A 15,607-nucleotide genomic window follows, 5' to 3' on the forward strand; every position below is an offset into this window, starting at 1 on the left:
GGCACCGGCGAGCCGCCCCGGCGCTGCCAGCACCCCGCTCTCGGCGCGCCGCGGAGAGCTGCCAAATGGCAGCGGCGATGGTGCCAATTCGGAGAGAAAGGGGCGAGGGAGCCGCGCACAAAGAGCGGTTCATCGCCCGGCCGGGCACCTGACACGGGGAGGAGGGAGGGCTGAGACGTGCTTAGCCCCGATAATCCCCAGTTTGAGTTTTAATATTTATTTTTTTTTAAATCAAAAGCACAGCAACAGCTGGGGCTGAGGCTTTCCAGGAGATGAACTCATGAACAACTGTGCAAAATAACTTTGTTCGTACTGCTATTAGATCAGCCCACTGGGGAGCAACCAATTATTTTTGATTACTCGAGGCAGATAAGGCTGGGCTGGAGCCGAAAACCCTGCGCCCGAGGGATCGAGGGCACCTCGTGGTGTGGTCTCGTCGGTTGCGCCGCTCCCCGGCGGGTCACGGGCCCCCAGCACCCACCCGAGCTCCCTCCGTGGTGCTGAGGGATGGTGCTGGGGCTCTGCGCGGGGTTTCGCAGCCGTGCGGGAGGCAGCAGGCACTCGTCTGGGGCTTATGAACAAGAACTGGGCTTGTTCAGCCTGAAGAAGAGAAGGCTGCGAGGGGACCTTATAAATGCCTACAAATATCTGCAGGGTGGGTGTCAGGAGGATGGGGCCAAGCTCTTTTCAGTGGTGCCCAGCGACAGGACAAGGGGCAATGGGCACAAACTGAAGCAGAGGAAGCTCCAGCTGAACCCGAGGAAGAACTTCTTCCCTCTGAGGGTGACGGAGCCCTGGCCCAGGCTGCCCAGGGAGGCTGTGGAGTCTCCTTCTCTGGAGATATTCAAGACCCGCCTGGACAAGGTCCTGTGCAGCCTGCTGTAGGTGACCCTGCTTCGGCAGGGGGGTTGGACTAGATGACCCACGGAGGTCCCTTCCAGCCCCTGCTATTCTGTGATTCTGTGATTCTGTCTGCTGTGGGGATGTCTGCAGGCAGATGCCATTTCTGCCTGAAAACCAATTAGCAGCGATGCTGCAGAGCTAATTAGCCCATCCCGGGTTGGTGTCTCCATCTTGTTCGTAAGCCCCAGAGCCGGCAGCGTGGGGAAACGCGAGGAGTTCGGAGCGGGACGGGGCCCTTGCCAGCGGCCGAGGCGAGCGATGCCCGGCCGCGTGGTCCCGTGTGCCCTGCCCGGGGGCATCGCAGGGGTCCGAGCAGGGCAGAGCCCGGTCGCTCGCCCCGTTCCCATCCCGCAGACCAGGCTGAAAGCACCTTCAGTCAGCTGAGGCCAGTCCTTTCGCCTTCCAGCATGACATCAAGCCAACCCAAGCGCGAGATCCGTTAGCCAGCAGGATAATCTCCCGCGGGAGGGCAAGGTGGAAGCGAAAACGCGAAGAACTGGGCTGCAGGGAACAGCCTGCGCTGGCCAGGAGACAGACCGCATGATCTAATAGGTCTTTTCCATTTCTCGCTCCTGTGATTCAAGAAGTCTTGTCGCTAGGGATATTTTTAAAAATAGACTGGATGAAACAGAAGACGGTGGATGTCGGGATCAGTCCTGCCTTGGCTGGGAGGCAGGTTGGTCTAACAGGACTTTTCCATCGCGCTGTTCCACGATGAAGCGAGACGAGGGGAGAAAAGAAAATTGATAAACACAATAGTAATTCCATCCAGGGTTCGCCTTAGTCAGGTTATTACAGTCCTGACATCATGTCTTGAAAAGAAGACTGGAAATAAATCTCTCGGAGATAATATCTGCTCGCTGGGGGTGGAGAGGTGCGCCAGGCTGCCAGGGGCAGGAGGACTTCATGCCTGTGGTGGTCCCCACCCCAAAAAGCTGTTTCTCCCGATTTCGCTGGGTCTCAAACCAGCAAAAGGAGCACGTGGCTTCTAAGGAGACCTCACATCTTCTGCCTGCGCTCCTCAGCTCTTCCTGCTAAAATCACCCCTTTCCCCTTGAAGAAAGCATTTTCTGAAGGCATCTCGAGGTGGCTGGGACGTTTGTTTCCTGCCAGGTTGTTTAATCAGGACAAACACTGGGAAGTTTGGGGTTGGCTTCGTCTGGGGTGGGGGGTGCCGTCTCCGGATATCCCAGCGGATGCTCCACCACTGGGTCCCCGTGGAGTAGGTCCTCACCCACACTGCGAGCTCCCCGGGGAGACCTCGGATTCGGACCAGCCTGACCTAGAGCTATTCCCGACGGCCCCACGCTCCGGAGGGGCAGCTCAGGTGAGACAGGGTGTCCGTGTGATGCCAGTCAGGATGATTTTTCTGTCCCTTTGGCCTTTATGGCCGCTTCTGTAGCTAGGGGTGAAAGACATGAGCCAGGTCGCTCAGAAATGTGTTGTAGCCCACAGACCCCTCTCCAGCCCTCACCGACGGCGCTGGGAACTTGGAAATCGCCATTTCAGGGCAGCAAATGAAATATTCCCCCTTTTTTTTCCCTAAAAGGTCTCCACTAATGGAAGGTCTCGGTCTGGAATTGATTTGACTCCAGTCACCAGAGCTGCTGCTACCGGGGATTTCGCAAAGAGTCCGCAAGGGCTTTAATCTTTTCCTCTACAAACAGGTAGGATGTAAAACCCAAATCCTGCCCACCTCGTGGCAAGGAGCCTGGTGGCACTTGCAGCCGGGGCCGGGAGCGCCGAGCCCTGGGGTCCTGGCCGAGCTCCAGCCGGGGAATTTGTGTTCTGTGTCTGCGTCCCCGGCGGCTTCACCCGTGGAAATCGGAGCTGCTCCCATCCGGTGCCGGCTGCTCCCGGGGAAGGACGCGGTGCAGGGGCAGGGCTTGCTCCTCTGCTCCTTTGGTTTCTCTAACAAGCGATTTTTCGCCTGTGAGCGCGGGCTCCACTGCTTTTCCGCAAGCAGCCCCTGCGCTGCCTTCCTCCCCTCGTAGGGATGCTGCTTGTTCTGGTTCAAATCCCAAAATCCCGCCTGTGGAGGAGAAATCCAGAGGAGGACGCCCAGCTCTGCGGCACCCTCCGAAGCTCTGACCACCTCCAGCCCCGGAATTCCCTGGCTGCGTTCGGACCCGGTGCAAGGCCGAGTGTCTTTGGGTTGAAAAACTGCGTTTGCAGTATTCAGAGAGCAAAGTTTTGAGTCTCGCACCCGGCCGTTCTCACGCAGCGTCTCTCTGCAGCCTCAGCAGATGGGATATATATTAATTTTTTTCATAACAGCAGCTTGGTTGCTCACTCCGGCGGAGGTCACGATGCAGGGGTGGGCTATCACGGCACCTTTAAAAATCCTCCACATCCCCCTCGTCATCCTCTGCAGGTGGCAATGCCCTCTAGCACGGCCCGATCCCCCCCCCCCAGCCCCCTTTGGCACCACGAAATGGGCAGCTGGGCGGGCATGGCCATGTGCGTGACAGACCCCTGCCCACACGCCCCGGCTGGCAGCCCCCTCCCCTGCTGCCTGGGCTTTCATTTTTATTAAAAAAATAACGATCCTCAGCATCACGCTTAACTTTTTATTTTGCGCTCCCGCTGCTGGGTGCAATCCTGACCCCGCTGCAGCAGGCACTGGCATTTCTGCCCAGCTAAAGGCACCCGCTGGGGACCCCCAGCCCCGGTGATGGGCTTTTTGGGGCTGCTCTGGGTGCTCAGGGCTGGTTCTTGGTCCAGAACGCTTTTGGTGCAGGCAGGGCCTGGCACCGTGGGTGTTCCTGCCCACCAACGTGGCCCCTCCAGTTGCTCCTGACACTTTGGTGCTACTGTCCCCTCCCCTCCCCTCCTGTCCCTCCTTTGGCTTTCAGGGAGAGGGAAGGTGGTCTTCATGGACAGGGACATCACCGGTGAAGCACTGAAATACCACACGGTGATACTGGTGGAGACCAGGCACAGCCCACATGGAGACCAAGCAGCTCTGGATGAGTGGGAGATGCCTTCTTTGGATGCCCCACCAGCAATGAGGACATGGCTCCTGTCTCCCCACCTCTCTCCTCAGGTCCCAATAGCCCTCATGCAGGTAAGGACCTTCGGAGATCCTCGAGACCATGATGGGCACCCAGGGCTGCTCCTGGTTTCACAGAATCCCAGCATGGCAGGGGTTGGCAGGGACCTCTGTGGGTCACCCAGCCCAACCCCCTGCCCAAGCAGGGTCACCCAGAGCACAGTGCTGCACAGCACCGTGTCCAGGCGGGGCTGGAATATCTCCAGAAAAGGAGACTCCACAGCCTCCCTGGGCAGCCTGGGCCAGGGCTCCGTCACCCTCAGAGGGAAGAAGTTCTTCCTCCTGTTCAGCTGGAGCTTCCTGTGCCTCAGTTTGTGCCCGTTGCCCCTTGTCCTGTCGCTGGGCACCACTGGAAAGAGTCTGGCCCCATCCTCTTGACACCCACCCTTGAGATATTTATAAACATTTATGAGGTCCCCTCGCAGCCTTCTCTTCTCCAAGCTGAACAAGCCCAGCTCCCTCAGCCTCTCCTCGTAGCAGAGATGCTCCAGTCCCCTCCTCATCCTCGCAGCCCTGCGCTGGACTCTCTCAGGGCAGCAGGACAAGGAGAGGTGGCCGGGGAGGGGGTTGCAGGTGGAGAAGCGTCCAGGAAGCTCTGAGACAGATTTGGCTGGTCTGAACCTGATGTGGTGAGAGCTGAGAAGAGCCCGTCCTGCCCATTGGGTGCCCGCAGATGGTGCAGAGAGGAGGAGGGCTGCCGGCCGGCACACGAGAGGTACGGGGGAGCACATGTGGTGGGACCGGGTGGGATTCCCCGGCTCCTCACATCTGACCATTGCCATGATCCTCTTCACAAATCAATCAAGGCACATTTTCAGTTCCATTAAGGTTTCTGGTCTTCCCAGCTCTGTCAGGAGGCCTCTCTGTAGATGATTAGAAACCCCCTTTGATTTTCCAGCCTAAGTATACTCGTGGGCAGTGTTTTCCTCCTCTCTTCTCATGCCAGCGCTGGAGTTTGACCAGATCTTTCCTGCTCATCAGTGTTTGTAGGTAGTGGTCCCACCCTGTCTTGGATTTCATTTCCCTGGGTGACACCCCAAGGTCTCCGGTCTTCCCCAGCAGGTCCCACCATGGCTCAGGAAGGATGGGGATCATTCATTGTTCCGGGTGATGCCTGGAGTTGTTGGGGAGCGTCAGTCTTGGGTGTTCTCCCTGCTGGCCACCCCTGCAGGGAATTTCCATCTTCCCATAGCTGATGGGGTTCCTCCCCATTCTCGTGCTTGCGGCTTCCTCGGAGGACAAGGACGAGCTCTGCAACGTACTGGATCCTGCACAGTCATGGAGCAAGGCATGACTCCCTTCCTTGGACTCGGGCACTCCGGGTGCCCCATTACCTGCCCCCACCCTCAGTCTCTCCAACCTGACGGCTACCAGGACCCTGGCCCAGCAAACTGTGAGTGTCCCTGGATGATGCTACGCCTTTACGAGCGTTTCATTAACACCTTCCACTAGCGCTACCTCCCTTGCTTTGCTTCTCCAGCTCAAAATCTTGCCTGGGGATGAGAAGGGATGTGGCCGTCTGTCCAGGACTGCCAGGCACCCACGGCCACCCCGGGCTGCCCCATCTTGCTCGCTGCAGGGTGTTCACAGTCACCACAGGCAAACAACGTTGTATTCTGCTGAGGAGAAGTCTGCATCTTCTGCCCAGCTCTCTGTTAAAGCAGTCTGGAAGCGGGGACTGAACGCTCCCGGCGTGGCACGAGCAGGATGCAAAATCTGCCTTTGCCAGAGCATCCCTCTGCTCCCCTCCCTGGGGCTGACGAGGCGGGGAGGTCTCCGGGCAGGGTGGAGATGCAGATGTGTAAGAACCCCGGGACGCGGGCAGGGTCGTTCGCCTTCACGGCTTAACCACGCACACGTTGATTTTCCTTGGCTCTGACCGAGAAATGTGCTCCTTGAGGACTTTTCATTAAGCAAAAAATTTATGAGAGAGGATGAAAATGGTGTTTTACTGTCTGAGGTCTCAGTCAGTGCTGTTTCTTCAGCCGTTTTAGTAATTCATCTTGGCAAGGACTGATAAAATTTCTCCAGTGAGACAAAAAAATGTAACTGCCACGTTCGGAGTTGGTTGCATCGGCCGGTTCCGTCCCCGGCATGGAGCGATGCCCGGAGCAACGACCTGATTCTCTGGGGATTCAAAACAAGAGCAGAACACCTCACAATTTATGTCCAGTGAAAAATAACGTGTACATGATGTAAAGTGTTACTGGGATTTGATGCTAATTTTAGTGGTCACCTTGGCTGCGTTGGAGGAAGTTGCCGGTGCTGCCAAGAGCAAATTTACCTGATGATGAATGAGGAATCAGAGCATAAAATAAATAAATATCAGCAACACCTTTTTTTTTCCCCTTCCTTTTTGGCAGATCGGTGTCATCCAAGGTCACACATTTGTGCCGTAGGAGAACTACTGCCAGAGCCTAGCGCTTTAAAATCAAGTTTAGGTAGAGAGCAGCATCTGTACGTGCTGGATTTAAAAAGAAAGACTAAAACAGAGTCTCCCCAAAATTCCTGCCCGTTGGTTACACTTTCATGTCAGCATTAATCTTCTTCCCTTCTCGTGCTCAGGTTTGGAAGACGCTTGCCATGAACTCTTGCAAAAATTCCTTCTTTTCCTCCTCAAAACCAGGCGTAAAAGCTCCCGTGCTGGGTACCGACCACCCCATAGAATCACAGAATCACAGAATAGTAGGGGTTGGAAGGGACCTCTGTGGGTCACCCAGCCCAACCCCCTGCCCAAGCAGGGTCACCCAGAGCAGGCTGCACAGGACCTTGTCCAGGCGGGTCTTGAATATCTCCAGAGAAGGAGACTCCACAGCCTCCCTCGGCAGCCTGGGCCAGGGCTCCGTCACCCTCAGAGGGAAGAAGTTCTTCCTCATGTTCAGGCGGAACTTCCTGTGCCTCAGTTTGTGCCCATTGCCCCTTGTCCTGTCACTGGGCACCACTGAAAAGAGCTTGGCCTCATCCTCCTGACACCCACCCTTCAGATATTTGTAGGCATTTCTAAGGTCCCCTCGCAGCCTTCTCTTCTTCAGGCTGAACAAGCCCAGTTCCCTCAACCTCTCCTCATAGGGGAGATGCTCCATGTTTGACCTTTTCTCCTGTGAATGGGAAAACTTTCGAAAAGTTGTGCTCCGACACAGGGAAAAAGAATTTTTTTGACAAAATGCGACAAATCTCAACAAGCAGGACAACTTTTTGTTTCCATCAGCAGATTTTGGAGAGCAGGAACGGCTCCTGGCCAACTCCCAGCATCCCTCCAGCCGGGCTCCGCTCGAGGAGAGGCAGAAGCTCATCCCAGCCCAGCCCTGGGCAGGGGGGCTCTGAAGCGCGCTGGCCACCGTCAGAGGACAGATACCGGCCTGCAAGCCTGGGGGAAATACAGCCATTCCCACATTTTTATGATTTCTTTTAATTACTCCAGGCAGGAGTTCAGAAGGAGTGAGTGTTTTCGGGCTCACGGCACCGCGGCAGCAGGAAGCGGAGCGCCGGAGGCTCGTTCTTCCCTGTGCGTCCCCAAATCCGAGGCGAACCCTCTGCGAGTCGAAGCCACGAAGCGGCTGGGGAGCAAGACGGGCAGGAGCCCTCCCGCCGCGGCCCCGGTCCCGGGGGCTCGGAGGGCAGCGGGTCTCGCTGCCGGGCTGGCCAAGCTGGCGCTAACTACTGAAAGCCGCTTATAAAAAACAAACCCGAGCAGGAAGCTCCCCTGTTAAAAACTGCCAGTTTTATTTGTGTGTCGCAGCAGCCGTTCTGCGGTTTTGGAGATGGCCTTGAAAACTTTGGGGGGTTATTTTGTTTTTTATTTCCCCCCCCCCCAACCAAAAGGGGAGGCGGAAGGGAGATGTGTAAGGTTACAGCAATAACACAGCCGACAAGGGAGGCGGACGGAGAGTTTGCATTGTGTTGAGCGGGAGAGACGGGGCGCAGCCGAATTTATAGCAGCCCTCGAGAGAAAATGATAAATGGGAGCTGTGATTTTTATCGGGGAGGGGGTGCAGATCACAAGTGAAGGGAACAAAATAATAAAAAAAGCATAAATTGGAAACGTGGCTTGACGGTTGGGAGCAGAAAGCGTTTGGCTCCTATTTAATGTGAGTTTCTTCTGCAGTATGATCCAGGGCAGTGCATGGACATCACCTGCAAAAAGATCTTCTGTTAAGTCACGTTAGGGTGAACTTTTTCTATCGTGGCTCCGTCGACCGATGCCCTGAGACCGGCAGCTGCGCTTTGCCTCCCACCGCTCCCGAACCCGTCCTGCAGCACCTGCCCGTGCTCAGCTGTCCCACGCTGATCTGCTCCAGGTTAACTTCAATATTTAATACATGCAGGGTGAAATCCGTTGTGCAGGGCCAGCGCAGGATTGAAGCCCAACAGAAGCCTGGCGGGATGCTCCGTGTTTCTCCTGACGGCTTCAAGAGAGGTTTTGCTGGCTGCTGGGCAGCTGCCTGTTCATGCACCCATCCAGCAGCGCCGGGTGCTGGTCCCTGGGACCACCAGCTTTGACCCAGCACAGGGAATACCCATCCAGGAGCCTTCATCTCTGGGAGAGAGGGGGAATATCTTCCCACGCAGCCGGGAGGAATCTGGGCTGAGGCCACTCGGCGCAGGGTCTGCAGGAGCTGATGGGACCCCGGCTTGTCCCCAGAGGAGGTGCCCCGTGGAGGAGCTGGTGGCTGGGTTCCCATGGGGTAAGAGCTGCCTCTCCGAGGCCACGGGCAGCAGGGCTCCTGCCTGCCCCGTCGCGGCAGACTCTGCTTCCACACAGACTTTCTCCCATGTCTGCCAGCAAAAGCAGTCCCAGGGCAGAGAGGAGTCGGGGGCGAGGGCAAAGACTTTACCAGCAGCAGAGAAATGTTGGCACCATGTTTGTAAGCCTCACCCTTCCCCCAAAAAAAGAGAAAGCAGGATGAATCCTAGCCCTAAGGGACTGTGAGTTTATTATAGACAGTGCCCAGTCTCCCACCTCTGCCCAGGGGCTGGCGCTTGAGCCCAGCCTGGAGCCCAGGGTCCCAGCCAGGTCCCAGATCTCCGTGGACATGTCTGTAGCAGCCGCTCCCAGAGCCTCTTGGCCACAGCAGCTTGGGCAGCACACCCCTTCTTTCCTCACTCTGCATTTTGAAAGGATGAGCATCCCCGGAGGATTTTATGGCTTGAACGGAGCGACTCCAGGTCTGCATGAGCGAGTAAAAGGAGTGGGAGCGAACCGAGCGTCTTTCCGTGACACACTCCCACCCACCACATGTTTCCCAAAGAGCCAGCGCCCCAGACTCTCCAAGTCTTGTCCTGACAGCCAAATTTGTCTTTAGATCTGCCTGGTTTCTTTGGGTTTGAGTCCACCTACCGATGCCTTTTTTGATGCCAGATACGCCTCCGTGAGCCACATTTCCCTGGTAATTGTCCTTTGGATTAGTTTGGAAAATTGCATAAGCCCTGGGTTAGAGCTGGCTGCGTCTCTCATCCGAGTGCCTAAGGCTTCGTGGGGCAGAGACTAAAGAGCTGCGAAATGCAGAGATGTAACAGATGTTGACATGTAGTGAAAATACTAGACGCAGGAGCCTAAGATAATAAATCTGAAAAATTAACACGTAGGAGAACGAAAAAAGGAGCAATATGTTTTGGTAATCATTCTGAACTGCTGAACCCTTCTCCTGCAGTTCAAAAATCTCTGGTATTAAGCAGATGTCATTCACCCAATGATTAACACATTACCGAATTTCTCCAGTCGTTTAATAAAAGTTTTACATAACATGCAGGTAATTGCTTCCAAATGTCAAGGTAACAATGTGAGCTTCTATGGATGGCATTGTTTCCAGCACCAGGTGAAAACCCCTCTTGTTGCCTTGATAGCAGGCGAAGCCCCGCTGCGAAGACCCCGCGCCCGGCCAGCTGCTTTTCCCGTCACTCCTCGGAGACAAAGAAACGGTCTGGGAAGAGTCAAAGCCTTCAATCTGGGAATGGTTCCTTCCCTTCAAACGTCTGTACGGGCAGCAAAGGGGCTTTGCGCTCCAAAACTGTGCCACAGGTATCTGTCTTTTCTGTGATATTTTTCCTTTTTTTAATTTCTTGCTAGAAAAGTCTCATCGCTGCTGAGTGCAAGATGGAACGAAAAGAGCAAATGGGAAAGTCCGGGCAGCAGAGATGGGCTGTCGCTCTTCATAGCAGCCCTTGCTCTGAACCCAACCCATGCTCAAAATCTGAAATTGTCCATTGTGAGAGCAGGAAAAAAGTCATCCCAACCAGTTTATTTGCTGGAGAACTGTCCTGATGTACGGCCGGGGGTACTGCCGGCTCCGGAGGGTGCAGTGGTCTCGCTTGTTAGTTCAGCGTTGGAGCAGGAGTGAAGTGTGAGTGTGATGGATGCTCGGGGACAGGGGAGCCTGACAGGCTGCAAACTCTCTGCAGACTCAGAGAGTTGCTGGCTAACAGCTTCCAAGGCTGCAAATGAGCTTCACAAATTATTAAGAGCTGGAGAACAGGATACTTTGAAAACAATCAATCTGTCATGAGACGTATCCTGTGTCTGTCAGAGGCCAGCATGACTCCGCTGGGGGAATCCGTGACAAAAATGTGGGGAGGGCTGTAAAAAGTGCATGTGGATGCGGTCATTTTGACATGACATTTCTTTTTAGCCAGCCTTCAGTGATTTCTGCTGCCACTGCAGGTAGCACGTGCCATCTCTGCTAAGCAGCATCTCCTTCTCGGCCCTCGCTGCTGCTGAGAAAGCGGGATTGTCCCACGGTCTTGCAGATGGGGAGAAGACGTGTCCAAGGTGTGGACGCTGTCGGTGCAGTGCTCTGTGTTAGACCGCAGACCGCCCAGACCCCCAGGAACACGGCTGGGTTGCTTCATCTCTGCGTACTCCGGTTCCTCGGCTGCAGAAGAGGGACGGTAAGAGCAGTGACCCTGCCCGGGCACCGGTGAGCACAGGTCTGTTGACGGCCAAGGATGCACAGGTAGAGTCGCTGCAGGGTGATCCCCATGTGGTATTAATAGCTGACGTCACGACCAAGACCCAGGTCCTATGTCAAGACCTTGGCATGTTTTGGGTGCCTGAATCACAGAATCACAGAATGGTAGGGGTTGGAAGGGACCTCTGTGGGTCATCTAGTCCAACCCTCCTGCCGAAGCAGGGTTACCTACAGTAGGCTGTAGAGGACCTTGTCCAGGCGGGTCTTGAATATCTCCAGAGAAGGAGACTCCACAACCTCCCTGGGCAGCCTGGGCCAGGGCTCCATCACCCTCAGAGGGAAGAAGTTCTTCCTCGTGTTCAGACGGAACTTCCTCTGCTTCAGTTTGTGCCCATTGCCCCTTGTCCTGTCGCTGGGCACCACTGAAAAGAGTCTGGCCCCATCCTCCTGACCCCCACCCTGCAGGTATTTGTAAGTATATATTAGGAAGGTAGGTGCCTGGTGCCACTCAGGTGCCCAGCAGGACCCCAGCTGGCCTCCAGCTGCTCTTCCAGCAGGCTCCGTGTCCCGTAGGTCCTGGCAACCCCATGGTTTGCCCTGAGACCCCAGAGCATCTCACACAGCACCAGATACCTCTGTTTGGGGCTCTGATCCCACCCTTGCTTCCCTGGAGAGTGGGTTGCACCCGGTGGTAACCACTGCCCTTGGGTCTCATTGGTGACCACCTTCATGCCGCAAGACATGGGCTGACAGGGGCCATCGTCCACAGCACGGGAGCTGGGGTTGACTGCGTGGGCTCTCCTGCACTTAGGAGGTTTGGGCCTATTCCCAGCACCACTGCTCACATCAGCTGCTACGGACAGAGTGATTTATGGACACATTATTAAAACCATATTTTCATCCTCAGAGCACGAGGGAACTGGTGGGTGGTACTGGAGGCAACATGCCCGCGGAGGATGGAGGTGCTCCTTGGACCACCTGGCTTCTCAATGGAGATGAACAGCAGCAAGGCTGGGTAACAGGCTGGCCCAAACCATCAGAGAGGAGACGCTGGAACAGGTCTAGCCTCGCTCAGGAGGAACAGATTAGCTAGGAAACATCTCCCACCTCCTCCTGCGCTTAATGTCATTCATCAACCGCTTCTGCTCTCCATCACTGTCGGGCACTGAATTTCTGCACGTGGATCACAGAATCACAGAATCACAGAATAGTAGGGGTTGGAAGGGACCTCTGTGGGTCATCTAGTCCAACCCTCCTGCTGAAGCAGGGTCACCTACAGCAGGCTGCACAGGACCTTGTCCAGGCGGGTCTTGAATATCTCCATAGAAGGAGACTCCACAGCCTCCCTGGGCAGCCTGGGCCAGGGCTCCGTCACCCTCAGAAGGAAGAAGTTCTTCCTCATGTTCAGACGGAACTTCCTGTGCCTCAGTTTGTGCCCGTTGCCCCTTGTCCTGTCACTGGGCACCACTGAAAAGAGCTTGGCCCCATCCTCCTGGATGGGCTGCTCAGAGCCAGGGGAGTTGGTAACATGGTCCGGGATGAGGTAAGCAGATGCAGACGGTGGTGAACTGATCCAGCCATGCGCCTTCTGCGAGGGTGCAGCACATCAGAATTGGACGTGCCCAACCTGCCAGCAAGCAGCTGGGTGCGCTCGGCATCTGCAGGGCTCTTCTCAGGTGAGCTCATCACAGTTCCCAGCCAAATGCGTGGAAAACATGTGCAGGGCACCTGCTCCCCCACCCTCACACCTGGAGACCTTCTGCCTTCACCCCTTTGATGATCTCCTATGATCTTGCAGCCACCCCAGCACGGCGTGCAAACGGCTCGAGGCAGATGCACGCTGGTGTGCGTGGTGAGTACGGGGGCAAGAGCAGAGCCGCGAAGGGAAACGTGCTCATGCACAGCCCCGGGGACGGCAGTGGGCGAGGGCGCTTGGAGGGAGGAAACCGGATGGCAGTAGCATCACTGGATTTCCAAGGCTGGAAATCAGCTTGGAAATTTTTTATTTTTCTTTTTAAATAGGAGCATTTTATGTTTTTTATTATGTCCACTTTTATCCTGCGTGAAAAGCCAGCTCTTCTTTGTGTTTGTTTCGTGGATTTATGAAGACGTAAATCCATGGGTCTTGGTTCCTGCATGTCCTTATGGGACTCCTAGAGATCTCGGTGTGCTCCAGTGATAGCGGCTGTTTGCTCCCCAGCTCCAGTGCTTTACACCCACCAGAACAAATCCCACTTACCTACCCTTCATTCCAAAGCCCCCGAGTTCAGAGATATGAGGACGCACCAGACGGTCTGGCATGGCCCAGTGGTGGAAGCCAGGCTGGGGAGAGCGGGGCGAAGGCTGGGTAAAGCTCATGGAGATGGCTGATGTTCTACCTTGAGCTTGTTGGGCTTTTCCTATTGCTGACATCTGCGGTAGGGCAAGAGGCGTGCGAGCATCTACCTGTCCGTGGGCTGCAGAGTGGAGGTGACCTTTCCACGGGCCACCGCTGAGCAGCTCCTTATGGGACTCCTAGAGATATCAGTGTGCTCCAGTGATAGCGGCTGTTTGCTCCCCAGCTCCGGTGCTTTACACCCACCAGAGCAAATCCCACTTACCTACCCTTCATTCCAAAGCCCCCAAGTTCAGAGATATGAAGACACACCAGACGGTCTGGCATGGCCCAGTGGTGGGAGCCAGGCTGGGGAGAGCGGGGCGAAGGCTGGGTAAAGCTCATGGAGATGGCTGATGTTCTACCTTGAGCTTGTTGGGCTTTTTCTATTGCTGACATCTGCGGTAGGGCAAGAGGCGTGCGAGGATCTACCTGTCCGTGGGCTGCAGAGTGGAGGTGACCTTTCCACGGGCCACCGCTGAGCAGCTCCTTATGGGACTCCTAGAGATGTCAGTGTGCTCCAGTGATAGTGGCTGTTTGCTCCCCAGCTCCAGTGCTTTACACCCACCAGAACAAATCCCACTTACCTACCCTTCATTCCAAAGCCCCCGAGTTCAGAGATATGAGGACGCACCAGACGGTCTGGCATGGCCCAGTGGTGGGAGCCAGGCTGGGGAGAGCGGGGCGAAGGCTGGGTAAAGCTCATGGAGATGGCTGATGTTCTACCTTGAGCTTGTTGGGCTTTTCCTATTGCTGACATCTGCGGTAGGGCAAGAGGCGTGCGAGCATCTACCTGTCCGTGGGCTGCAGAGTGGAGGTGACCTTTCCACGGGCCAGCGCCGAGCGGCTCGGAGAGAGCGGGGCTGTGCGACTGCTGAAATGGCCTGGCAGGAGGTCTTTAAATTGCTCGATGTCTCTGTACTGAAAAGCAATACCTGCTGAGATTAAACCGTTTGGCCTCCTTCCCCCTGTCTCCAAGGCAAACATAGACAGTTCTATTCATACCCACAAGAAATACATATTTCAGCATTTGATTCTTTTTGTGTGTGCTTTGTTTTATCTAGCGCCATGGAGCTTGGATGTCTTTTTCATCTCACATTGTGCTTTGGATGCAGCCTCTTTTATTCAGCCCTCTTGCTGCCTTCATAAAGAATAACAGCGGCAGTTGTTTTTTCCCCTGGAGCATGGGCTGCTGAAACTTCTTGCTGAAAGAGGGAGCGGGCAGGCGGGACGCTGCCGTATCCATTTCCACACCAGAGCTGCAGCCCTGCAGGCCGTGCAGTTTGGCTTTCTCAAGCCTTCATGGAGAGCAACAAATTGTCCTATAAAAATTCTTTTCTTCAATTTTATGTTTTCTAAGGAGACAGGCCCAACTCGTAAACTTGGGACTAAAATCTCATACTTCTTAAATGGACAGCAAAGTCCAAGATAGAAGCTGTGGCACTGAAATATAATGAGGTCTACGGATTTTGCCTCTCTCCCTCCCTAAATTTACATCTGAAGCCTCCTTTTCCTGGCTGTGGAAAGTCCATTTTGTGGGCTTAGCTAAGCACCATCTCGTACAACCTCTCAGCAACTGTCGTAAAGCAGAAAAACTTGCAAAGACATTTCTGTTCATCTTCCAGTTGAGGAGGGACACGAGCTGCTGGCCCAAGCGCCAGACTCGAAGGATGTGGTCCCACCTCACCTCCATCTCCCCGTGAAGGTAATCTGGAGTGAGGATGGGAACTGCTGCCCCCAGACTCTTCCTCTCTTCATCCAGCTTGGGAGTCACGCTGTATGTGTACCAGAGAGCCAAAGCTGCATGAGCCCTGTGCCCAGGTATCATCCGTCTTGCTGTCCTTGCACTCCTCACATCTGCGCTTCTCCCTGCTTACGCCATCAGCTCCACGCTGTGGCCCAGGAACAAGTCCAGCTGGGCTTTCAGCTCCACAGGTCACCAGCTGCTTATAAATCGCTTTCCTGGAGATCAGTCGCTCCCCATTTGCCGTGCAGGACACCTGGGCTGCCTGCGTGGAGTGGCTCTGCCAGACCCTGGGGAGAGGTCCCCATCCATGGTCATGCTTGAGATACTCTGAAAACAGTAAGCAAATAAGGGCCCCACGTCCAAACCAAGAGAGGGGAAAGGCTGGGGTAGGTTTTCACCACTTCTCCTTCCTTCCCTCTCCAGCCTCGCTCTGTGCCTGGAGGGGGACAACATCCAGGTCAATGTGTGTTTGGGGCTGTCCAAGATGCAGCGAAGAACCTCCCATAGGTCTGAACTACATGGAATTCTGCCATTTTAGTTATTTCCACCCTAATCACAAATAACGTGCTCAGCAGAAATTTCCTCATCCAGAAAACTTTAGGCACTGGTTCCCAATCATCCAGCTT

The 15,607-nt window shown here is 55.2% G+C and overlaps 1 protein-coding gene across 3 annotated transcripts in view; it reads left to right on the top strand.

Moving 5' to 3' along the window:
* LOC142363321 (uncharacterized) overlaps nt 1-15,607 on the top strand; it is a 46,544-nt gene that overhangs the window by 20,295 nt on the left and 10,642 nt on the right. For 2 of the 3 annotated variants that reach the window (XM_075436989.1, XM_075436992.1), the window contains 6 exons: nt 2,453-2,570; nt 3,759-3,970; nt 4,467-4,670; nt 5,148-9,342; nt 9,800-11,674; nt 11,768-15,488. The gene's annotated coding sequence lies outside the window, so the exon portion shown is untranslated. Of the gene's footprint in view, nt 1-2,452; nt 2,571-3,758; nt 3,971-4,466; nt 4,671-5,147; nt 9,343-9,799; nt 11,675-11,767; nt 15,489-15,607 lie in introns of those variants that run through there. The other variant, XM_075436990.1, reaches the window with a different exon arrangement.

Source organism: Opisthocomus hoazin, chromosome 15 (genome assembly GCF_030867145.1).
Source record: "Opisthocomus hoazin isolate bOpiHoa1 chromosome 15, bOpiHoa1.hap1, whole genome shotgun sequence".
In the NCBI taxonomy this organism is placed as follows: Eukaryota; Metazoa; Chordata; class Aves; order Opisthocomiformes; family Opisthocomidae; genus Opisthocomus; species Opisthocomus hoazin.